The sequence below is a fragment of the Equus przewalskii genome, chromosome 5 (assembly GCF_037783145.1).
Source record: "Equus przewalskii isolate Varuska chromosome 5, EquPr2, whole genome shotgun sequence".
NCBI lineage: Eukaryota > Metazoa > Chordata > Mammalia > Perissodactyla > Equidae > Equus > Equus przewalskii.
The window spans coordinates 32,122,534-32,148,478 of NC_091835.1; the positions used below are offsets into that span (position 1 = coordinate 32,122,534).

Genomic DNA, 25,945 nt, shown 5'->3' on the forward strand with positions numbered 1-25,945 from the left:
TCCACATTTATTTACCCATGAAGTAGGTACTTTTATTATTTTTATTTAGAAGTGAGGAGACTGAGCCATAAAGAAATAATTTGCTCAAGGTCACAAATGAAGGACATTTACCCTTAGATTTTTTTTTAAGTGTTTGCATCTATTCCACAAATATTTATTTGAGAACCGACTGTGTCAGGTCTTGGTGCTGTGGAATACAGCAGTGAAAAAACAAAGTTCCTGCCCTCATAAGGCTTGTATTCTAGTGTAAGAGTGGTCAGTGAGCCAGCAAAGACTCGTATCACAGGTAGAGTTCAGTGTGATGGAGAAAACTCTGCAAAGTGAGGGCACAGGGGACGCCTGGGCCCCGGGGGGTGGGGGGAGGAAGGAAAAAAGAAAGGAGGGAGGGAGAGGGAGTTATTTCCTGTGGAGTGGGTAGGGAAATCTTCTCTAATTAGTCACATCTGATGGAGACCTCAAGGAATGAGGGGGCAGTGCCCTTGGGGGTCTGGGGAAGCGCATTCCAGCGTTGGGAACAGCAGGTGCCGTGATGTTTGAGTAGCAGAACTGAGGACCTGGGCTTGTTTCAGTTTCCTGTTTCCTCTCTGAGGTCAGAGATCGCATCTTCTTCTTCTTCTTTTGTGTCCTGATGATATTGGCTAAAGAAAATGATGGGCACTTTGTTAGGTGATCAAGAAATATTTTTCAGCTGATAGATTGTCTCCCCCGTCTTCTTAGACCTTCAGGCGGAGGGTTTGTAAACAGTCCACACTCTCAGTTGTTCTCAGCCCCCTTCCCACCCTCTCCAGGGATGGGACGTGGGCCTGTGAGGGGAGACGGGCTGCCCTGCAGGCCCTGCCCTCCACAATGCACTGCAGCCTCGTGGCCTTCCGCTGGTCCTTCCCCAGACTTTCACGTGCCCCCCTCCCTTGGGCCTTTCCAAGTGTGGCTCCCTTCTGCTCCCGTGGCCTCGGGTTAAGTCTGTCCAGGGAGGGCGCCCTGGGGGCCCCCTGTTCTGTGCTTTCACAGGGCTGTGGGTTCTTTCCTTCACAGCGTTTCTCTCCGTTTATACTATGGTCCTCAGACCCCAACTGTCTTCCTCACTGGGCCATAAACTCCAGGGGACAGAGGCCCTGACTGGTATCGCTCATCCCTTTCCCTCCCCAGCATCCCCAACATAGCACAGGGGTTGGCAAGTTTTGCCTGCAAAGGACCTGATTGTAAATATTTGAGGCTTTGCAGACCATCCGGCCTCTGTTACGGCTCCTCAGCTCTGCCCTGAGAGAATCTACTTTCTATCTCTATAAGAGTTGCCATTCTAGACATTTCATATAAATGGAATCATACAATATATGGTCTTTTGTGACTGAATTCTTCCACTTAGCATAATATTTTCAAGGTTCATCTATGTTGTAGCATGTATCAGAATTTCATTCCTTTTTAAGGCTGAATAATATTCTACTGTATGGATGTACCATATTTGTTTGTCCATTTATCGGTTGACAGACATTTGCAGACATTTGGGTGGTTTCTATCTTTTTTTTTTTGAGGAAGATTAGCCCTGAGCTAACTACTGCCAATCCTCCTCTTTTTTGCTGAGGAAGTCTGACCCTGAGCTAACATCCGTGCCCATCTTCCTCTACTTTATATGTGGGATGCCTACCACAGCATGGTGTGCCAAGCGGTGCCGTGTCCACACCCGGCATCCGAACCGGTGAATTCCGCTGAGAAGCGGAATGTGCGAACTTAACCATTGCGCCACTGGGCCGGCCCTCCATCTTTTGAGTGTTATGAATAATGTGCTATGAACATTCAGGCACAGTTTTTTTTTTTTGAGGAAGATTAGCCGTGAGTTAACTACTGCCAATCCTCCTCTTTTTGCTGAGGAAGACTGGCTCTGAGCTAACATTCATGCCCGTCTTCCTCTACTTTATATGTAGGACACCTACCACAGCATGGCTTGCCAAGTGGTGCCATGTCTGCACCCGGGATCCGAACTGCCAAACGCGGGCCGCCGAGAAGTGGAACATGCAAACTTAACTGCTGCACCACCAGGCCGGCCCCTGAGGCAGGCACAGTTTTTTTGTGTGAACATGTGTTCTCATTTCTCTTGGGCAAATTCCTAGGAGTAGAATTGCTGGGTCATCTGGTGACTGCATGTTGAACCTCTTAAGGAAGTGCCAGGCTCTTTTCCAGAGTAGCCGCACCATCTTACATTCCTACTAGCAGTGTCTGAGGGTTCCACTTTCTCCACATCTTCACGGACAACTCTTTATTTTGTTTTTATTTTTGAGCAGTTGTTTTACTTTCAGTCTGTCTTTTGGATTGGCCACCTAATTCTTAAGTGCACACACATCGGTTGGGAGATGGTGGCTGAACTTGAACATGTAGATAAGCTTTGTTCTCTTCTTTTGTAAGATCAATGCGTGCTTATTAGAGCATATTTGGAAAACAGCCTGGTGCCTGTCAGCAGTGTCCTTGTTGCCTTTGGTCACCGCCAGCTGACTCTGGAACAGGTCTCTGAAGACCAAGGCCGTTGCCAGGTAAGCAGAGCAGTGGACCAGGATGTGGGCCCTGGGAGTCAGACCCAGCTGCACAGACAGATCTGCTGCCGCCCTGCTGCTTGACCTTGGCAAGGTGCTTATCCTCTCTAAGCCTCATTTTCTCGTTGGTAAACGGGGTGCGTTCATTCATTCAGCAGATATTTTTTGGTACCTGCCACGTGGCAGGCACAGCATCTCTCTTATGGGGCTGTTGTGAAGATTCAACAAGGTGATGCATATGAAGTGTTGAGCATAATGCGGGCACTTAATAAAGGATAATAATGCAAACCTGATAAACAGAACCTTCCTTCTGAGGCTCACAGCTCCTCAGGGCCTGTGACCATTAGAAGGTAAAGACGCAGACACTCAGAGGAGGGGTCCGCCCAGGCCGTCCTCCAGACCCGTGCCTCGCGCTGGGTTCCAGCCCAGTGGCCAGCCTCTGCGTGCACGTTTCCAGTGATGAACCTCCCTCTGCACTGCTGGACAGCTCTGGCTTTCCGATCTGCCTTTCTGGAGCCATCCTTCGGCCATGCCGCTGCAGGCAGGGCCCGAGAGCGCGACGCTGCCCCCTCGTCTGCATGACAACCCGTGAGTATTTGACAACAGCTCCCCCTCGGCTCTTCTCCGGTTCCACCAGCTGTCTCTCAGATAACTTCATTTCTAGACCCCCGCTGCCCCTGCTGCCGCCTTTGGACACCCTCCAGCTTGTTGTTTGTTGTTTCCTGGACTCAGCCTGAGACGGCCCCGCTGGAGATATACACAAACCGAGTGCCAGAATGAGTTGTAAGCCTTTGAGGGTGACAAATCTTCACCTTTACCAGCACGACAGTTTTATGGAAGGAAGTGCTCAAGCAGGAAAGATAACTTCATTCTAAATTATGGAAAAAATAAAATCCCAGCTAAAGCCTGTCCGGTTTCCCCCTCCCGCTTGCCAAGCTCAGCCTAGCAAGGCGGCGCAGACCTCTCTCATCCTCCGGCTCCCTAATGGGCATTGCAGGGGCAGCTCGCTCTCTGAAAGGGTTTGAGATTGAGTTTGAGTTTTCCCCACTGTCCCCTCCTGTCCTGATGGGCCAGGGCTGTTGATAGATTTCCTGGGCTCAGTTTTATAAGCTGCTGGAGGGAGATGGTGACAAGCGGCCCATTAATAAAAGAATTTCAGTGAAAACAACATGGGGAAGGGAGGGGAATCAGAGCTCTACCATTTGTCTGTCTGATTTCGTGTCCTAGGGCCTCTCTTCTGCTGGTGGGAGAAATCCAGATATGTTTAGCAGTCCCTCTGCTGCTTCCCGTGGGGTAAAAAAAAACCTTGTAGTTTTGCAATCAGGAGTAGTCTAGAAACCCACGACAGGCCCAGCTCTGCCCCAAGGCAGGAATGGTGCAGGAGCACACATTTTGGGCACTTCCCACTTCCTTAGCCTGATTTTTTTGAAAGCTCATCCCTGATTTCTTTCTAACGGTGTTCCAGGCTGATTCACATAACTTTATTCTTTTGTGGTTAGTTACTCATTCAGAAATTCCCCTGTCCATCTGTTCTTCGGGGATTCTGAGTCAGTGGGAACAGAATATCATGGTAGAATTCCGGCCCCTGCCTCCTTCTCTGTCTCGACCCTGCCTGGAGGCAGAGGCAGGAGGCCAAGGACCAGAACATTGGTCGAGCCCACAGAGCAGGTCAGGGTCCTTGGCTTCTCCACTTGGAGGAAGGACCTTGGGAGGCAGTTGCTACAGGCCCTGGAGCCTCGGGACCCGAGAGTTTGCCAGCCAGCCTGTTCCCTCATGGCTCGGGAGGTGAGGGGGGCCTGGAGGTGGAGGAATTGTGTGGTGGGAGGCAGCTAGGAAACGGCCACGGCCACACGTTCAGATCCCAGCCCCACCACTCCCCAGTTGTGTGGCCCTGGGCAAGTTCCTTAAGACTCTTTGCTCATTTGTAAAAGGGAAATGATCAAGGACCTGTTTCACAGGGTTATTGTGGATATTAAGTGAGTTAATATCTGTCAAGTGCCTGGAGGCTGCCTGGCTTCTGGAAAGCACTGCGTGGCTGTTTGTGGTGGTGCTGGGTGAGGAGGTTGACTTCCTGCCTTTCCTATTAGCTTACCTGATCCCTATTCTTTCTTTTTTTCTTTCCTCTTTCTTCTCCCTAAAGACTCCCAGTATATAGTTGTTTGTTCTAGGCGTAGGTCCTTCTGGCTCTGGTATGTGGGATGCCGCCTCAGCATGGCCTGATGAGTGGTGCCATGTTCGTGATCAGGATCCGAACCAGTGAAACCCAGGGCCACCAAAGCAGAGCACACAAACTCAACCACTGGGCCACAGGGCCAGCCCTACCTGATCCCTGTTCTTTAATGGAACAAGGGCACCTAGTCTCTGATTATTGATAATATGGGAAATCTTTGGGCTCAGCTCAGCCCCACTGCATTTGCCTCTGGATTCCTTAGCCCTCGCTCACTACCAGTCCTGACCAGCACGTCTCCACTGCTCGCAGACACCCAGTGAGGCCAGCCTTCGGCCGACTGCCAGGTAGCAGCAGACAGTCTAGTTTCCTGCCTCAGTTTCCTCGTCTGTAACCTGTGGGAAAACATCTACCCCTCCCTGTCTTCCTTCTAGTGCTCTCCAGAGGTGTAAATGGAGTCAGGTGCTGTCTATGAAGCGTGACAAACAGGTCTCAAAGACAGAACTTGGGTGGATGGTATGGGGGAGCTGGGAGCACAGGGCCGAGGGCTCGGGGGCCTGGTCATCATCCTGCCCTCAGGAACCTGGGACATGGTTTGGAGTGGGGTGAAAGTAGACTGAACACCCTTCCTGGGACACTGAGCAGACGCACGCCCTTGGGGTGCACTGCCCACCGCGAAGGGAGGTGGGATGCAGTATAGAGTCGGTTGTAAATTAATGTTCTCCAGGCTTGTTCTCTGACCCCAGGCTGGACAAGCGGCTGTGCCTTTTGCCCTCAGGGTGCTTATAGAGGGGGAGAGTTAATATCAGGAAGAAAACTGCATTTCCGTGAGCCAGCGGTCATTGCTTCCCTTTTATGTTGGGCATCTTTTTATAAGATGAGGAAAGCAAGGCTCAGCAGGGCCCATTGACTCTGCTACCCCAGGTCTTACAGTGGGACATGTCAGAGAAGGATTTAAACTCAGATGTGGGGGGTTCCAAAGTCTGTGTTCTTCCTCGGTGGGAAAACCTGATTCTGAGCCCCCGAGGCCTGTTGGAGTTCCCACATCTCTCTTCTGACTTTCGGGGGCAGGCGTGTTGTTGTGAAACCCTGTTTCTCAGCCATGTGACGTTCCTGTGCTTTTTCCTGCCACGTCTCTGCCTCCCCTCTCCATCTGCCCAGCCGGCCTGGGGGGCTGCGCTTCAGCCTGAGACCCGCCCTACTGAGGAGGCCGCCCCACCTGCCTGTCTGCCCAGAACTCCCAGCCGCCTGCCCTCCCTTCCTCAGTCCACCACCCGCAGTGTGGTGAGGGAGGCGCCATCAGCAGCTGAGAGAAACTTGTGCTGAAAGCTGTAGACGACCGCGGGCTTTTGTTAGAAGTGTGGGTTTTCTGAGCCCGTGGGGAGGTGAGATGTTGTGGCGGTTTGCTGTGATTCTGGAGGTGTTCCTAGGAGGGAAGATGGGAGGCAGCGACGGAGGAGTGGGGGAAGTGGCAGTGTCCTGTCATTGAAAGCCATGGAGCTGGCAGCAGCGGCCCCAGAGTTAGTCTGCACTGATTGGCCGTGTGACCTTGGGCGCATCACCTCGGGCCTGGGCCTCGCGGCCTGGCTGGAACGCGAGAGGTTTGCACCAGACGAGGCCTCAGGTCCTTTCAGCCCTTACGCTCGGGACTTAAGATGCCTCTGTCAGGAAATCCAGAGCCCGGGCTCCTCTCTCCCTTTCCTGTTGCCTCTCTAAGGCTAAGGTTTCCTTTTCAGCTTGTGTTAATTGGAAAGCTTTAATGTCTACTATGGAAGGAGCCAGGAGAAACTCCAAGGCTGTAACTCCCTGGGACCAGTTCAAACAGGATACCCCGGGGGCTTGGGGCTGGGGTACAGCCCTGGCCTGCTCCTTCACCTCAGGGAACAGCTCAGTGCTTTGGGACCCAGCTCGTTAAACCCAGCAGGACCTGCCCCATGTGGGTGAGTTAGTGCCCTTGTGTGGCAGAAACACAGCAGGCCAGCTGGTCTGGAGCACCCTCAGCCTGGGGCCCCTTGTCCCAGGGGTGGCCACAGCCTTCCTTCCCAGCCCGCTCTCCCACCTCCCCTGCCATCCAATTATCCTCTCTCCTCCAGCTACACCACCCACATGGCCCCAAGTACACTCCCGGCCTTCTTTTGCTTAAGCCTGCCCTGTCCCCTCCTCATTCTCTCTACCTGTTGATGTCACCCCCATCCTTTCGTGCCCAGTCTTGCCTTACCACCCAGCTGGGGCTGGGATAGGACAGGGGACTGAGCTTGGCTCAGGGCCCAGCCGATGGGACGCACTCCATATAAACTGGAATGCGCGGGGCGGGGGGCGGGGGTGCACACATTACCACTGACCGGTGGGTCAGCTCACACTGAGTGGGCCCCGTCCCCTGCCTGGTGTGAGGCCGAGTTCTGTGAGTGAAGCAGAGGTGTGCACACCACGCCTTGAGCGAGCTGCCTGTAACAGGAGGGGCCAGCGCTCACGAGGGACAGTGGTGGAGCCGTCTGTGATACAGCGGGTCTGTAGCCAGGAGAGGCTGCTCGAGTCTGTGGAGCCCAGACGGGATTCCGTGGGGCTGGGTCCAGCCGGGTTCTCACCGCTGGCTCATTGCAGATCTTGGGTCAGTCGCGGGACCTCTGGGAGTTTCCTCTTTGGTAGGAGGCGAAGGCTGGCTGGTCGTCTCCAGTCGCAGCTCTGCCTGGTTGACGGCCGCCATTTATCAAGCTCTTTGTGTGTCAGGCAGCGTGAAGCGCCTGACAGCCCTAATCCCGGCTAATCCTCCCAGTGCCGGCTCTTTTCTTTGCCCTCATTTTACAGATGAGGGACCTCAGGTTGAGAGCTGAGGTCGCAATCCAGTGGCCCCCAGGTCAGATGCAGGCCGCAGAGGTATTTTGTTGGGGCCCAATGGACATTATTGCTTATTAGAGCCAACATTTAAACACTGAAGAGATTTCACAAAATAGAGATTTCCGCCTTATGAAGTTGAAAGGTCTAGTTACACTGGGCGCACACTGCCCAGTGGCAACAGTTGGCTGGATCTGAGTCTCAGCCACCACCTTGAGATGGGGCCTGTGCTTTCCTGACCCCTCCGCCTTGACATAGCGTGGGAAGGTGCCTGTATCCCCAGCTGGCGTCGCTGATTTACGTTTTCTACGTGGCTCCTGTAGACGCTTGAGTTTGCAAACCTCGAGTTCAGGAAGTGATGTAACTTACACCATGTGGGTCACACAGCTACTCAGTGTTGGAGGAGGAGTCGAACTCGGCTTTCTCTGACTTTAACCATGAACCACACTGCTGCTTTTCTGAGTTCTCTCTAAACCCAGGCAGGGAGTTTTGGGTCCTCTGTTGGCACATAGGAGACCTTGGTCAAGCCTCCAGGTAGGAATTTGCAATAATCCCTCTTTCCGGAGAGGTTTCAATCTCTAGCCCTATAAGAATGTGCCGTTGCACTGAGGGAGCATCCCTTCCTCGTGTTTTAGTCCCGAGAAAACCATCTCCTTGCCCTTCAGTATGTCCTTTTCAAATTAATTCAGTGCAATTGTTTTTGTCTACTGCCTGTTTTCTTGCACGTTGGTTTCTATTTACTGGCAGGTTAAGTCCAGGAGACCCCACCTCCCCACACCAGGACCGTTGCCAAAGTGCCATACAAAGAACTTGTATTTTTCCCTAGGCAGGTGGAGGCAGGAAACAGGGATGTCTGTTCTGACTGTGGATGCCTCAGGGTTGGCCAGGGGTCCCCAAGGGACAGGCAGGCAGGATGCTGGTCCTCCCAAATAGGGCGGGGGCCCCGAGGGGAGCCCCGGTGGAGGTTGAGGTTTCCTGCACTGGTGTTGGTCTGTCCGGCTGTTTCCTCCTGATAGAGCGGTTGGACAATGCCACAGTGACTCAACTCCCAGCATCGTCGAGGAACAATGGCAGGTTTGTCCAGGGTCAGCTAGGGAGCAACGGCTGAACCAGTCACCTGCTTCCAGGCTCCCGGTAGGGAGGAGCCAGTGGCACCTTGAACCATTTCCTTGCTTGTTTTTGGTGTCCCACAGCCCTGTCCTAGTTGGGTTGATGTCAGGCTGTTGCTTTTTGGTTTCCCTGTAGTTTGTCCTCACCCCCTCTCGGTGCACAGCTAATCCGGAGCTTCGGTGGCTCCCTGCTGACCAGCTGCCGCCTGCCGTCCAAGTCAAGCTTGGCCAGACCTCCCTTGCTCTTCTTGGTTTGAGGTTCAGTGGGTTTGGCGCAGTCCCTGAGGGTTCTGAGTCTACCCAGGCATTCGGGACCTGGACGAGCTTCAGACGAGAGTGACAGCTGTGTGATTCTTTAATCTCCTCCAGTGGGTAGAGGATTAAGCAATTTTTTGGTGGGTTTGTTATTATGTATTATGACCTTTTTTTTTTTTTAACCAAAGCTGTTGTTTATCGAGCGTTTTCTAGGTCTCCTCGTGCTCCCTAAGCTCTTTCCATGAGATATCTAACTGGGTCCTTCCAGTAACTCTCTGAGGGAGGTATCATCACCCCACTCCATCTGAGGCCCCAGAGGGTAAGGAGGCTGCCCAAGGTCTCAGATCCTTCTCACCTAGAAGTCCTGTGACTTATGACTGCCCAGGGTGGGACGTGGGGTGTGTGGAAGAGTTTAAAAACAGTTTGAGAACCATTGATGGAGGGTGAGTGGTTTGAAAGAGGCTGTGCTGGGAGGATACAGAGGTGAGCGAGGCCAAGTCCCTGTACTCCCGGAGTTCACGGCAGAGCGGAGGAAACAGGCCTTTGTCAGCTGACTCTGATGCAAGATGCAGTGTGACTGGTGCTAACAGTGGGGCTGCCAGAGTGGTTTGGAACCACGTTTCATCTGGTTTATGAACAACTAGCTGAGAGAGACTTCAAAACAGAAGTGGGAAATTCCTGGCCCACAGAACTGATTCAGCTGTCAGCATGATTCAAGCTGGTCCATCTTCACAATGGACCAGAAAATACTGAGATATAGTGCCATTATGTCCAGAGTTGCAAAAATGCAACATTGCTTAGAATTATTTTCAGTGTAGATATTTGGAAATTTATATCAAGAGCCTGAGAAATATTCTGAGTCTTTCTGACTCAGTAATTCTATTCCTTGGGATGTATGTTAAGGAAATAATCATATATATATGTGTATACATGTGTGTATGTACACATCTATATCTTCATTATAGCATTATTTATAAAAGTTAAAAATTGGAAACATATAGAATATCCAACCATAGAAGATTAGTTATGTAAATTTTGATGCATTCATCTGACGGCTCACTATACAGCCTCTAAAAAAATCATCTTCAAAAGTTATATATAGGGGTCGAGTGGTTAAGTTCGTGTGTTCCGCTTCAGCGGCCCAGGGTTTTGCCGCTTCAGATCCTGGGCGCGGACATGGCACCGCTCATTAAGCCACACTGAGGTGGCGTCCCGCATAGAAGAACCTACAACTAGAATATACAGCTGTGTACTGGGGGGCTTTGGGATGAAGAAGAAGAAGAAAAAGAAGGAGAAGAAAGAAGATTGGCAACACATGTTAGCTCTGGTGCCCATCTTTAAAAAAAAAAAAGTTGTATGTAATGACTCAAGATAATGCTTATGAAAAAGTGTCAAGCAAATACTGTAGGATATAAAACTGTGTAGACTATAAATCCTATTTACTTTTAGACGCGAAGAAAAAAGACTAGAGGAAGTATACCTAAAATGCTGATGATGGTAGTGATTATTCAGGGTTTTTCTTTTCCTTTTAATGTTCTTCTGTAGTTTCTAAAATTTCTTTAGTGAACGATAACAACGACAAAAATGTCTTGGGTGTCTCCAGGACCGCAGGGTGTCCATTGCATGGACATAACTCCCCCTTGCCCTGTAGATGAGGCTTCTAGAACTTTCCAGAGCATGGTGTGACGTGTGCTCAGGGAGCTGGTTCCTCTGCCTTTGCGTTCCCTCTTTCTTTCCTTCTCTACAACCCCTACCCCCTCCTGTTTCTCCCTTAATTGGCTGTAAGTTTATAACTGAAGAATGATTTTAAAAACATGTACTGTTTTTGTTGGTTGTGTTTCCTGCAAACTGTGACTAGAGAGACATTTTATATTTCTCACTCTAAAAGAAACCCCTAATTCAAGTTCCCTTCCGCTCATGCGATCCCAATTGATTTTTCCTCTTTGTAATTCAGATGGTCTTTGTCAGGTAGAAGCATCTTCTGCTCCTGCCTTAAAAGGCCTCTGAAAGCCCAGTTTAAAGTGATGCCTCATTGCTGTGGCCTGTTAGGAACACCAGTCCGGCCTGGTTTCACCACAGAGGTCAGGAGAGAGGGAAGCTTGTGTTTCACACAGTTTTATGGCTGACCCGCATGAGCCCAGAGAGCACTTGGATCCTGCCTCAAAAGCAGCCTTTTGGTTTGTCTTTGTGGATGTTGATCAGGACTTAGCATGTCACCTTGCATGTAAGGCCCCACATTGGGTAAATAGTGGCCTCTGTGGCAGTTTCACTCCCAACAGTGAGACTTCCTTTGAATCCGTTGTGTTCAGTATACAAAGAAAATGGTATCCTATAGTGGTTAAGAAAATAGGTTTTGGATCAGAGAGGTTCAGATCCTGGCTCACTAGCATAGTGCTTGTGAACATTTCTCTTAACTTCCTGGAGCCTCACTTTCTTCCTCTGTAAAATGGGTGTAATGCTGAAATCTCATAGGGATGTTATAAGGGTTAAATGAGATAATGTTGTAAAACGCTTAATGAAAGATCAATAAATATATAACTTAAACCAGTAATAATGTTATTTTTGGGGGCGAGGTGCCCCCATCCTGGTTTTAGTTCTTGACTTGGGTGGGGTGGCATGCTGAGTCAGGGACGTGGGTTCAGTGGTCCATCATCTTATGGATTTGGAGCCGGACCATGTTCTTTCCCCCAGTTCCACCTCAGGACCCCACCACTCCCCCTTTGGGACCTGTGAATGCCAAAGGGCTGCTCCTCACCTACTTTTTCAGCTGTTCATGTTCAGTGAGGAATAAACTTTCAAAACACAGAAGGCCTGTTTTCAGATCTTCTTCAAGGGGGCCTTAAACACAAAAGGCTAACTTTCCAAATCCCCCCAAGAAGGACCACCCCTGGCTTTATGGCGAGTCACCTCCCTGCACACCCCAGCAAGGAGGCTTGGGTCGCCGCTCTGTTCCTCGCTGGTGAGAGCAAGACTAAGACCTTTAGGGTTCAACGCATCATCACTATTGCCACCAGCGTATTTTCTTTCTTTAAAAATTTTTTTATTGTGGCAAAGTATACAAAATGTCAACTCTACCGTTTTAACCATTTTTAAGCATACAATTGAGTAATGTGTTAGGGTTCTCTAGTGAAACAGAGCCCATATGAGATGCGCACCAGGCACATATCTGTATCTGTCTATCTGTGTGTGTATGTGTACAGAGAGGTTTATCATGAGGAATTGGCTCACGTGATTATGGAGGCTGAGAAGTCCCACCATCTGCCGTCTGCAAGCTGGAGACCCAGGTGGTGTAACTCCTTCCCAGTCCCAAGGCCTGAGAACCAGGAGGGCCGATGGTGTACATCCCAGTCTGAGGAGAGGAGCAGATGAGATGAGATGAGATGTCCCAGCTGAGACAGTGAGGCAGGAGATGGGGCAGATTCCTCCTCCCTCCACCTTTTGCTCTGTGCAGGCCCATAGCAGATTGGATGATGCCCCTGCCTTGGGGAGGGGTGTCTGCTTTCCTGAGCCCACCGGCTCGAGTGCTGACCTGTCTGCAGCATGCTCATAGACGCACCAGGAGTAGTGTGTGATCTGGGCACCCCACGGCCAGCCAAGTTGACGCGTAAAGTCTGCCTTCACCTGTGGCACTAAGAACGTTCACATCACTGCTGTGCATCTCCAGAACTCTTTCCTCCTCCAGGCTAAACCTCTGCACTCCTTAAACATGGACTGCCCACTCCCCCTCCTCCAGCCCTGAAACCAGCATTCTACTTTCTCTCTCTGGTATCACTACTCTAAGTACCTCATAGAAGTGGAATCTTACAGTATTTCTCCTTTGTGTCTGGCTTATTTCACTCAGCATAATGTCCTCAAGGTTTATCCATGTTGTAGCATGTGCCAGAACTTCATTCCTTTTTGAGGCTGAATAATATATTCTGTTATGTATAGATCACATTTTGTTTCTCCATTCAGTGGCCGGGTGGTTAAGTTTGCGCGCTCTGTTGCAGGCGGCCCGGTGTTTCATTGGTTCGAATCCTGGGCGCGGACATGGCACCGCTCATCAAACCACGCTGAGGCAGCGTGCCACGTGCCACAACTAGAAGGCACCCACAACGAAGAATATACAACTATGTACTGGGGGGCTTTTAGGAGAAAAAGGAAAAAAATAAAAAATCTTAAAAAAAAAAAATCGTGTACAGCTAACACTTTAAAAAAAAATAATAAATTAAATTAAATTAAATTCCCACCATCCTCCTTCCCAGTCATTCCAGTGGTTCTCTGGTGCATGTGTGTGCACACATGCATACGCTCACACACCTTCGTATAATTGAAACGATGGCCGCACATCTTTAGGAATAATACACGTAATCTTTATAGATGATTTTCCTCTGCATTGGATCCATTTGTCCATTCCCATCATCAGGCTGTAGATGCTCTGAGGCCAGGAACTATGCTTAATCATTCCCTTTACTAGCTCCTAAGAGTCTGCTTTAGGAAGTGGTAAAGGATCTTGGTTAAGAGTGTGGGTTCTGAGGTCAGATCACATGGGTTTGCATCCTGATCGACCACATGCTAACTTGTCATTGCACAAGTCACTTAATTTGACATTCAGTTTGTCTACTTTTGAAATGGTAATGATGGTGGTCACCACCCTGCAGGGCTGTTATGAATATTAAATTAGCGTATATAAAGCATAGCGTACAAGCTCTTCAATGTTAGCCTAAGAAAAAGTTAAGATCTCAACCTCCCTTTCAGATTTTGCCTCTTTTGTCCTCCTAGTTTCCTTGGAGGAGGCTGAAGACTCAGGTGAACGAATGGCTGCCACGGTATGGCTTAGCGTCCCAGGGTCAGAGGGGAAGCAGTGCAGAATGAGGGGAGTTAGAGCCCTGCTTTTATTTGTCCCTAACTGTGCCCCCCCCGCCCCCCGACTCCCCACTGCCCTCGCCCCATCAGGGTGGGTGCAGACCCTGCGCTCGCCGCAGGCCCCGGTCTTCTTGGATGCCTCCCCTGCTGCCTGCTCCCTGTGTGGGCCGCTGATCAGTGGGGTGGACTCCACAGCGAGGGGAGGACTTGGGCACCACACCGACTCTCTGGCTCCTTTGGGGTAGTGCTGTGGGGATGGCCAGCGGGTCACTTCCCAGCTGCCTTGCTTCTGCAGGCTGCAGCAGAGCCCCATCCGCCGTGTGCCTGTGGCTGGTCCTGCCCCATCCAGCTTGGGACACTTGAGGCCCTTCTCCCGGCAGAGCTGGCACACCAGCAGGATCTGGCTGAGCATTTGGCAGGCGCTTGAAGTGGCCTGTGCTTTCTTCCTAAAGCCGATTGAGCTGGCAGAAACAGAAGTTCCTCCTTTTTTTTTTCTCTGCTTAACAAAATTTCCCCAAATATTTACTGCATCCTCTCATGTTTTCTTCTTAGCATCAGCTTCTAGTTTCAGCTCTCTGGCCACAGGGAGGCAGGGAGAAGGGTCTGCTGCTTGGCACTCATTCTCTGCTCTGGAGAGACCGCTGCTTGGAAGCAGAGGGCAGGAGCTGGGCAGGTGAAGTCCACGGCAGCCCTCCCTCCAATCAGGCGGGACTTCAGCTGAGCCTGTGGCACCGTGCAGAGGGGGCACGTGCTGCCCTGTGACCTTGCGCAGCATCTTTGCCTCTTCCAGCTTCAGCTTCCTCATCAGGGAGATGAGGATAATGATAGTATCTGCCCACAGAGATGTGAGGATTCAGTGAGGTAATCTATGCAAAATGCTTAGTGTAGTGTCTGGCACATTTGGGGATGCTCTAAAAACGTAAGTTACTTCTATTTTTATTGGCAAACTTTAGTTTTGCTCTTCCCAGCCATTCATTTCTCTATACCTCTTCTCTTTTTTGTGGCAGCCCTGATTCCTCCAGGATCTCAGTGTCCTTGAACTGCTCCCTCTCTCCTCTAGTGAAGCCCACTCTTGGAAAGGGACTCATGTGGCAGCCACATCAGATTTCCGGGGTGGAAGCTTCAAGGTTGTCTGGGCCAGTCCCCATCTGATATTTGTCCTTGCTGAGTGGCACCTTTGCTTTTCCTCACCTCCTCACCTTCTGTGACGGGGAGCTCTCTACCTGCTGAGATAGTCTATCTTTGTAATTTTCTCTACTTTTGGACAAAAGAAGGGGACTGAATGTTTATGGAGCCCTTTTATGTGCCAGGGGCTGCTGGGAACACTCATTGTCTCATTTTATTGTTCCAACAGGCCTTGGAACCTGTTGATGGTGTTATTCTACTTTTTACAGAGGAGGAAACTGAGGCACAGCAAGGCTGAGTAAATAGTCACAGGTGTCACTGAAGCAGGTGGTGGTGGGACTTGATTAAGGCTGGACCTTCTGGAGCTAAGCTGTGTTCTCTGCACTGAGGAAGGTCTGGAACATAGCGGCTAATAGTATGGGGCTCACTCCTCCACTTGCTGGGTGACTGGGCCAGGCCCCCACCTTCTCTAAGCCTCAGTGTCCTGAAAATGGGGATGATGGCTGCATCTAATGCTGATAAAGTGTTGGCACAGTGCCTGACGTGGTGCTGTGCAGGGTGTGCTAGCTGTCATTCACGCTGCACGTCAGAGTTTGACACCCCGGAGTTCCTTACCCCAGGAGCTCACAGAAAAGTCCTGCCCTCTGACTGCTTTGGAATAGGCCCTCGGGTATTGGGGGGTTGGGTGTCATGTCCCTCCCAAAGTTCTCTCCATTTTTTAAAATATTTTTTTATTTTGGTAAAATACATGTAACATAAAATTTACCATTTTAACCACTTTAAAGTGTACAATTCATTGGCATTATTCACTGTGCTATGAAACCATCACCACTACCTAGTTCCACAGCTTTTTCACCACCCCAAACATACTCCCTGTGCCCCTTAGACATCATCCCCCAGTTCCTCTTACCTCACCCCCTGACAACCTCTACTCTGATTTCTGACTATGGATCTGCCTATTCTGGACATTTTATGCAGCCTTTTGTGTCTGTCTTATTTCAACACTTAGCATATTTTCAAGGTTTGTCTGTGTTGTAGCATGTATCAGTACTTCATTCCTTTTTATGGCTTAAATAATATTCTGTGGTACGTATATACCAGGTTTGGTTTGTCCACTCATCTGTTGCTGGACATTTGGGTTGTTTCCACCTTTTGGCTGTAGTGAATGGAGCAGCTATGAACATTTGTGTGCGTTTGAGCGCCTATTGTCATTTCTTGTGGGTGTATACCTGCAAGTGGAATTGCTGGATCATATGGTAATTCTATGTTTAACATTGGAGGAGCTGCCAGACTGTGTTCCGCAGTGGCTGCACCGTTTTACATTCCCACCAGCAATGTATGAGCGCTCCAATTTCTCTACATCCTTGTCAACACTTGTTATTTTCCTTTAAAAAAAAATTACGACCATCCTAGTGGGTGTGCAGTGGTGGCTCACTGTGGTTTTGATTCGCATTTCCCTGATGACTAATGACATTGAGCATTCTCCTTCAGGTCACTTTCTCTTGACCCAGTTCTTGGGTCTCCCACCATTCTATTCATGCTTTTCAAAATGTGGCCCTGTTCGTCTAGCTCCTGTTTAAAATGCTTAGATCCCAGGGCAGGCCTCCACCTGGGCTGGGACCAGCCTGGTGTGGGGGACTCCCATGTGGCTCCACGTCGCTGGTTCTAGATGTGCTGCTGTTTCTGTCCGGTCTCCTCTCGATGGCGTCGTCCCTTCCTCCCGCTCCCTCCCTCGTGGAGCTCCCGAGTGCCTCTTTCATCCCAGGTGGTCACCATTGTTGCAGCCTTGACCTTCCGCATCCTGGTCCACCGGCTCTCTTTCCCCTTAAGTCAGGGTGAGGACCAGCTGCACTGGACTCTTCTTCCTCACCTTTGGGTGCTTGTTGCTCTCCCAGGTTGTTACTGCCTCCAGCCTGAGCCCCCGTCGTGCCCACAGGATTAGCCCAAGAGCCTGAGAGCCTGAGAGCCTTGCTTCCCAAGGCCAGTAAGCTTGTTGCCTACGTCCGACCATGACTTGAGGGCACTGTTTTGCATCTCTTGGGTGGGTTTACGGTTTCAGGCCTATTTCTGACTGAGGAATCAAAGACTGCCCCTCAGGGAAGGAATTTCAGGCATGAATGAGCAGATGGATGAGGTATTTTGGGGGGCAGAGAGTTTGTCTCTGTGCTCCAGAAACCACTCCGCCATCTGCCTCTGTGCAAAAGACCCCACCCAAGGAAGATGTGGACTGGAGAAAGACGCGGGCTCCTTTCCTGCTGCAGGGCCCTGCCTGTGAGACCGGGCCTGCCTCACCGGCTCTTCCCTTACAAGGACAGGGTTTGGTCGTCTGCCGTTGATCTGTCTGCATGAAGTGTTTACTTTAAAATAATGACTCAATTATTATATGAAAATTTGGTTGCTGCAAAAAATAAAATAACATAAAAGTGATAAAGTAAAATGTTCCCACACCCTCCCCCAACCCCAGTGCCTCTCCCAGGTAAGACGTGCTGTGGGTTCTGGATCCTTCCAGGGCTTTCATTTTTTCACACTCATCCAAGGGCAGCTCCACAATAAATAACACCATCCGGCTGAGTGTATCAGACAAAACGAGTTCAGGTGTGTCCTGGGCGATGCTGCTTGAGAGCTGGGCAGACGGGGGATCGGCTGCTCCTCAGGCACTCTGGCAACCTCCGCTGTGCAGACCCGGATGAAGGGCCCCTGGGAGGGCCCGAGGTGGGAGGGTGGAGGGCCTCAGGAGTCAGCTCCCGCGTGACAAGGGATTGACAGATTGACCAAGGGCAGGAGAGGGAATGGCCACTGATGGTCACCCCCCTCACCCGACACTATGAGCTGGTGCTGCAGGGGCGCAGTTTCTGGCTCGACTCTTGCTGGCTGGGTCACTTGGGCTCCATTTCTTAGTGACAGAGAGTCAGCCCCTCAGCTTGCAACAGTGCCTGCGGGAAGCGCAGTGTCTGGGGCAGATGCAGGGCTGGTACTTCCCTTCCTTCTGCTTTGCGTCGGTCAGCTCAGCGTGCACCCCGGCTCTCCTTGTTGGCCTTTGTCCCTGTGGCTGGAGCAGAACTAATCAAGTTGCTGCTGAAAAGAGCGAACCCACCACCAGCCTTGGGTTTGGTGTGTTTTTACTGTTTGAGTGAACGGGTGATAGGCTGAGGCTCCCCCTCTCAAGCTGAGAGTATTGTGGGAACAGTTACACAATTAGCCATTAGTGGTCATTGACACATTAGTATGAATTAGGGTCATAGATATTTTGACTTGAAAGGGGCCCAAGAAATGATCTTTCATCCTAAAAATGGGGAAATTTTAAGGTTCTAGGAAGGAAGGAACTTGCCCGGGTGTCATGCAGCCAGTTAGGGGCCAGTCGAGGCTGGAGACTAGTTCTCCTGCCTCTGTCTGGTGCTCTGCTGATCTGATGGGAGCACCCAGCCCAATATCTGTGAGGGCCTGCTCACCTCTGCTCAGGGCTGCTGCTTCCCGGTGGAAGGTCGCCTGTGGCAGGAGGCTCACAGACAGGCCAGCAGACCGATGGCATTTTAGAGGGATGGAGGGTGGTCTGGGGACAGTGGCCCTGGGGCTTGGCATGGCAGGTTGAGGGCCCTGCATCTTCCAAGATAGGAGGTGAGAAGTATTTGGGGCTCTGGGACCTAGTTTGGGCAGGTGAGCGGGGCCGGCCACACAGCTTTGTGAGTGACAGCCAGCTGAGGGCAGGGGGCTGGATCTGGGGGGCAGGTGGATGTTTGATCTGGTAATGAGAGTCAGGGTGGGAGCGTGGGGAGAGGGGGATGACGTGGTGGGAGAGGCGGCAACGTTTGCACAGGCAGACGTCCCGGTGTAGAAGGGAGAGGAGGGGACAGCACAGCCACAGGCATGGCACAGCCGGGGCTGGACAGAGGTGTGACCAGAGTGGAGGTTCCCGTGGTCAGGGCCAGCGTCTTATTTACCTGCTCCGTCTCTGTGCCTTTGCAGGCCTAGCCCTGGAGTTGGAGCACCATTTTTATTTCTGGATGAGTGAACCTCGCTCCTCTTCCTTCCTCAATCCCTGGATGATAGCCAGCAGGTTTTTTTTTTTTTCCCCACTTTTTAATTTTTGTTGAACCTTCTGCTTTCTGTTAGGTTCTGCCTTACATAGCTGGGTCACTCATCCCTGGTCTGGGCATGCAGGGCTACTGGTCACTGAGACCACCTGGTGGCCGTCTGGCTCCTTGCCTGCTCTTATTTGTGTTGGCCACTAGATGGCAGCAGGAAACATCAATTTCTCTTCCGTGTTGATCTGATCCAGGTCAAACTCGTTGCTCTGGTGGGTTAGCCGTCACTTCTTGGATGGCACAGGGACTCTCAAGTTCCGCATGTCCCTGGTTCTGGGGTGGGTATGAGGAAACGCTGGGATGAAGCCAGGGCAGCCTAGTGTCTGACTCTCCCACGACGTACTTGAGAAGGGGCTGTCTCAGCTCAGACAGCCCCTGTGTCAGGAGGTGGCCTTTCAGGAGCCCTCAGTGTGACCCAGAGCTCTTAGAAGAGCTCCCACCATGGGAGAATCTTATCATATGTCCCAGGCTGGGTTTTAGTGCCTTCAAGGACCAGAAGCTGAGACCCAGTGTCACTGAGGAAGTCCAGTTGCTCCCTGAGGAGTCCCCGGGTGGCAGCCTGTGCACATGTTCATGGTGCGGTCATGGTGGACAGCAGCATGAGGCCAGGGACATGCCACACCAATAGTGATATGAATAGTAGCAGACACGTACGAAGCTCTCGCTTGACCCGGGACGCTGTCCTCCCCTCTCTGCACTAACTCTTCCTCCTCCCACATGGCTGGTCTCGTGCGGGATGTGAACCCACGCAGGTGGCTCCCGGGGGCGTCATGTGCCACTGATGGTGGTCGTTCTTAAGCACTTTTCACATTACTCAGCGGTCTGCGTCCAGTTTATGTGGTTCCTCCTCATCTCCGTGGTCTCACCAATGGCCCTGTGTCAGGGGCTGGGGTGTCCCCTTTTTACAGATGAGGAAATTGAGGCTCAGTGAAGGTAAGGACATGTCTAACACTTCAGAGACAGGATGCTGACCCCGGTCGTCAGATTCCAAGTCGAAGGGCATTTTTGTTTTTGCCCACGTTGTGTCACCTCTTTTTTTGTGGCGAAGCAGGCTTGTATGTTGGGGGGGTCGGTGGGAGCGGGGAGAGCACTCCCTTGACCTCAGGATCAGGATACTGTCAGAAGACCCGTGGTCACAGCCAACACCTTGTATGAGGAGAGCGTGTGCAGGTGCCCTCTGGGAGGCCGAGGAGTCCAGCCTGTAAGTGATGGGGACTGGAGGAGGGAGAGAGCAGCGGGACTGGGGATTGGCAACCTGGCCACCACCCCTCCTGCCTCCTCCAAGCACCCCACCATCATCGTGTACCCCAAACAGGAGCAGGGTGGGGGCCAGGTCAGCCTGGGATCCAAGCCCAACTCACACTCTGTACTGCAGAGCTCCCAGCTGGTCCCAGCTAGAACCTTCCACTAGCCATCATGCCATGAGGGCGTGGGCCATGGGAGGGCCAGGTATGGGGGTGTTCTTGTGCTGGGAACCAAGTCCCCCCGGCCTTTCCAGCTATCAGCGCTGCTCTAGGCTCATCTGCAGCAGGGGCTTTTGCTGGGATCCCCTTTCTGGCTGGGCCCTCCCTGGTGCAGCACCTTCCTTATTTGGGGCAGCAGTGGGGACGGCTCCACCCTCCTCCTTGGCTTTTTCCTTCTCCAAGATGCGTCGTCTTGAGGTCCTGATCCTCTACCCCCATCTGCACCCTCCCTGGGCACCTGCGCAGGGCCCATTATGGCCATGTCAGCTTTGTCAGAACTCCAGCAGTTGAGTGACCGGAGTCAATGGGGAGATGGGTGCTGGCCCCACCTACCTTTCCAGGGGCCACCTGTTCCTGGTGCCCAGGCCCCCACCCCTCCTCAGTGGAGGGCCCAAGTGTCTGCCTCGGGAGCCTGCCTCCCGCCTCCCACCTCCACCTGGCTTTACATCCAGTGGGCTCTGCCATTAGACAGCCCCTTCGATGCCTCTGACACACCCTGCTCGGGTACCCTGCGCCCACGCCAGCCTGGACTTGGGCCCCAAGGCAGCTTTACACCTGGACTTCTTATTCAAAGGCTTCTGCTTTCCAGCCAGATGCTGAGGACTGCGTCTCAAGTGCCAGCATCCTGCTTGGCGTGTCCTCTCTCCCCAGCCCCCCAGTTCCAGCTGCAGCCTCCCTGTTGTGCTCCTGGCAGGCGGCTTGTTGGGGGCTGGGGGGCTCCTTTCTCCTGGCCTCTCGTCTCTGTATTACGTCACCTTCCAGCCAAATACCCCTGGGGTCTGGTCACGGGGAGATTTTTATTAATTTTTTTTCCAGGGGAAATAATTCCACCTCTTGTCACATGGATTTCTGCATTCCGCTCTTTAGGGGGCTTGACTTCCTCCCTTCATCTCGTCCCAGCCCCCTTGATGCTCAAGAGAGGGGGCAGCTCTGTTTCCTAAACTGGGGCCGCTGCTGGCTCTGGGGTTCAGAGGAAGGCAATGTGGGGAGCAGGGAAGTATGAGCTGGGAGTCAGGTGTCTGGGTTCTGGCTTCCCCTTGCTGCTGTGTGACCTGGGGTTTGGCCCTTCCCCTCCCTGGGCCTCGGCTTCCCCTCACGCACCTAGGACTGAGCATGTCATCTGCAGGGGCGAGGGGACAGTGCCCAGCGGTTCCCCCTCTGGAGAGGAGGACTTGGACATGGGCTTGACAGTGTCCCCGCCGCCTGGGGTGGGGTTTGGCAGCTGTGGTGGGAGATTGGGAGGCTGCACACCTGTTAGAGACGAGGAAGCTCGTCGGTGCCAAGGAAGACCAGATCCCTGCCTGGGGGGGGCTGCGAAGTGCAGGGCTGAGCCAAGAAGGAACGTTAGCATTGCCTCCTTGCTGGTTCTCACTCACCGCCTCCTGGAGTCGTGGAATGTTAGAGGAAGGAGCTGGTCCAAAGGCGAATCGGTCAGCGGGCAGAGGCCCTGGCTTGGATTGGGCTCACCCTCCCCAGTGTCTTCTTTGTCTTCCTTCCTCTGCCTCCTTGCCTTTGCTTCACGCCGCTTCTCCGGTGCAGACCCCAGATTCACCAGCCCTGCAGGCCCCTCAGCCCTCCCCTGCCTCCTCCCCTGTTCTCTGTGAAGGCGGGAGCTGCGCCCTGCTCCCCAGCTCAGAGCCCAGGGCCACAGGCTGGGGGCATCCTGGGGAAGGAGCCTTCGGGCCTCTGCACGCCCCGCCCCGCCCTCCGTACACACATGGTTTCGGCCCAGCCCCTCCCCAGGGCCCACATCTGGCCCGAGTGCTCAGTTTTCTCGGCTGTAAATTGCCTCCCGCTGCCCCTTGGCATCTTCTCAGGTTTCAGCTTCAGGAGCCTTTTCTTTGGGGGGGTGAGGGAAGCATGGCGGCCCAGCTGGTCCCTCCCTTTGTCTGGCTGTGGCAGCCGTGGGGAGCAGTCTTTGGCAGCGCTGTCATTGGTCCCTCCGTCCAGGTCTTGGGTGAGCTGCCGTTTCGGCAGGTGGCTGAGCAGGAACCAGCTCTAATTAGGTTCCCCCTTTTCCGCTGACACCTTCCCCTCCTTCCCTCACCCGTCAGAGGCCAGCCTGCCCCATGTGCCCCTTACTGTGCTGTGGGAGGGGCCTTCTCCCCTTCTCCTGGCGCTTGGCTTTTGTAGGGGGACAACTTGGGACCATGGGATTCCCTCCAGCCGCCTGCCTCAATCACTCCTTGACATATCCCTTGACAGAGTTTGCAGGCTCCGGGGCCAAGGCACATCGTTCCTCAGGGCTTCCCTCAAGTCCCCGAGGCCTCAGGTGGATTTTCTCTCCTTCCCAGGGAGAGTCTCAGCCCCTGCAGCTGGTCCTGGGGCGCAGACCATTGCACCCACATTGCCTCACCCAGAAGCGCAGGAACAGGAGATTCCAGCTGGAGTGTGGGGACTTGCTCTGTGCTGCCTTGGCTCTTGGTCCTCCACACACCTGGGGAGGCCTTTTCTGTGGGCTGTGGAAGGGCATCTCGGGGCACCTGCAGGACAGTGTGAGGGGTGATCCCGTGCGTGAGCACTGGCTCGAGTGCTGGCCGTGGGCAGGGCCTGGTGTGAGGAAGTCAGCACGGAAATGGAAAGTGGGCATTTAGAAATATTTCCAGCGATTGCCATGGCTGTGACATTTTAGGATAGTGTGGTGTTTCCTAGGGGAAGCTGGAGGGGAGTCTTGGAGTTTGGTGGTGGGAACCAAGGAAACCCTTAGGGATTTCTAGTCGAAGCTGAAGGACTCATCTCGTCAAACAGGGTGTAGGCTGACGTGGATGTTGTTAAAATCTCCGGGAGATTCACCCGTGGCGTGAACATGTAACAGTCATGCACAGCTGGACCGCCTATGGACCAGGACGGACTGGAAGTAAAAAGCCTGGCACCTGCCCCTGAGGGGTGAGAAGTCCTGCCCTCGGCATCCCAAGCCTGCTAAAGAGGCCTAAGAGGAGACGTTTGAGGGTGTGTTAGGAGCAGCTGAAGGTTTAGACTTGGTATGGGAGGTTGAGGAGAATGAGGGTTGATGAAGATCTGAGGAAAGTGCACGATTTCCTGGGGGAGTCGGACGGGGGAAGGTTTGGAGTTTGGCGTGGGAAGTTAAAGGGGTGTTTGGAGTTTGCAGTGGGAGGATCTGGGATGTTTGGGGTTAGGTGTGGGAGGGCAAACGACTGCTGTGAGGTTCCGTGGGTGAGGTCACAGGGGAATGTTGGCTTCCTGGGGAAGGACCAAGGGTATAAGGCAGCCGTGGAAGTCTGGAGGTTTATAGTGGAACACCCAAGAGAAATTTGGGGTTTTATTTGGGCGAGCAGAAGGAAATTACACGTGTTGGGTAAGGACCAAAGGAGGTTCGGGTTTGTTGGGGAAGGCCGGAGGGAACGGTTGGGCCTTAGTGGGAGAGGGCCGTGGGGAGAGTTGGGGTTCACAGTAGAGGCCAAAGGAGAGTTTGGGATTCTGTGCAGGAGGCCAGAGGGGAGCCATGAGATTTAGTTGATGAGGACCAAGGGCTTTGGCCTCCTTGCCAAAGGGGAAGTTTGGGTTTTGCATTACACAAGGTGCCCTGAGCTTCCAGTCTCTATTAGCTCGCAAATATCCCGTGTTGTGAGAAAATTAAAAAAAAATCTCCCAACTTGTCTGCTGAAAACTTGCTCCTTGATGCCAGAACCTCTCTCCTCCAGCTTCTCCTGCTCTCTCAACACAACAGTGGCCGTGCCCGTGCTGTGGCAGCACGTGGGGTGTCTTAGCTCAGAGCCCGAAGGCCTGGCCCTTCTCACTCTGACTGCAAATGGCTGTTCCAGCCCCCTCCCCTGGTCCTCCAGCACGGCCGTGACAGATGTCGTGTCTGCCTCCAGAGCATGCTGTGACGGTTCTGCTATCTGTGCCAGCTTCCCCTTTCCTCCTGCCCCCGTCTCTGCTCCTCAGAGCCCCACATGTCTTTCAAGGTCTAGCAGGAGCCCTGATTCTTCTAGGAAGCCTTGTGTGACCCTGTTACCAGGAGTGGTCTCTCCCTCCTGTGGTGCCTGTGGCGTTTCCTCTGGTCCTCTCACCTGACCTTGGCTTGCATTATGGATGGCGACAGCTCTTGTGTTCTGACCTGACTTTTCAGTGTGCACCTGTCTGTCCAGCTGGACTGTAAGCACCCCAGGAGCAGGGCCTGGGTGACTCTGGCCTGGGGCCTGAGTTGTTGGGGAGATGCAAGGCCCCTGGTCTAGAGGGTGTTCTCTGAGTCGGGGTGCCCATCCTCAGCACTCCCCCTCGTCCTGCACCAGCCTGGCCCAGCCCTGCTGTGGACCTTTCAGGGCAGCTCTGGCCTTCCCCTCTTGCAGGGTCAGCACCACATCAGAACAAGTCACCTCCTCTGAGTGGGCAGCTGCCCACGGCTTGGATACAAGGACACCTTTCCACACTGCTCAGCAGTGGATTCCTGACAATCAGCTGCTTGGGAAAACTCGTGGCTTCTCTCCTTGGGACCAGGAGGTGTCTCTGTATTTCCCACCATGCCCTGATGCCCACTTTCTCTGTCTGGCCTTTGCCCTGGTCCTTTCCCATGTGGCCAGCAGGTGAGTGGAAAGATGTGGGGTCGGATATTGTGCTAGGAGCGTACCATGGATCGATGCTCATGGGAATCCTGTGTGATAGGTTCCTTTTATGGATGAGGAACTTGCCCAACATCACGCACACTTTGGAGACTGAGAACTGGTAACCGCCCCGCCCTGATGCTTTTGGGTTGACGCTGCTCACCCGGCTGCCCTGCTGGGGAGCCTGCAGCCTGCTGCTCTCTCCTTCCCCCAGCCTTTATTTTATCACGGAGCCACCCACCCATACCGCTCTGTCCTCTTGGCGCCTGAGTTTTCCCTTCTTCTCAATTTCTCAGCTCTCTCTTTCTTGGAAACCAAATGGGGTTCACTTGGTTCATTGGTGTGGGCTGCACCGCTTCTCCCTTCCTCCCTTCCCTGAGGAGGGCTGAGACCGTTCCCAGGCTGGTCCTAGCTGTAGGAAGAGGGCTGTGGGATGAAAGGTGATATATAAATGTAAGGCGATGATTATTTATTTGACAGGGACAGCTGCCTGTGGTAAAGAATGTAATCTAGTAATCCTTTTGTGAAAATCGGATCCAAGGCTCAGCGTGCTGCCTGAAACAGCAAAAGGCCATTCTCCCCCTCCTCGTCCCCCCCCACCCCACCACACTCTCTGACACCCTTCCTGGCATTCCTGTGCTTGTGTGCCCTGTGGCATGCACATACATATGCACCATCCTTCTTTTGCCTTTTTGGGTTGTTGTGAACGTTTTACATAACCATAGTACGACGGTCAAAGCCAAGAAGTTAACATTGGTCTAATGTTATTAACTAAACCATAGACCTTATTCGGGTTTTCCCGCTAATGTCCTCCTTCTGCTCCAGGGTCCTCCATTGCTGTTAGTGGTCACGTCTCCTTAGGCTCCTCCAATCTGGGACAGTTCTTTAGTTTTTCATGGCCTTGATGGTACTGAGTACTAGTCCATCACTTTGTAGAATGTCCCTCACTTTGGATTTGTCCAGGGTTTTCTTGGGATTAGATT

The 25,945-nt window shown here is 52.5% G+C and overlaps 1 protein-coding gene across 10 annotated transcripts in view; it reads left to right on the top strand.

The window, feature by feature from the left end:
- Positions 1 to 25,945, top strand: part of TSPAN9 (tetraspanin 9) — a 193,786-nt gene that overhangs the window by 29,516 nt on the left and 138,325 nt on the right. Inside the window, exon 3 of one of the 10 annotated variants that reach the window (XM_070620508.1) lies at positions 2,398 to 2,522. The exons of the other annotated variants lie outside the window; for them this stretch is intronic. The gene's annotated coding sequence lies outside the window, so the exon portion shown is untranslated. The remainder of the gene's footprint in view (positions 1 to 2,397; positions 2,523 to 25,945) is intronic. 10 annotated transcript variants of the gene reach the window in all.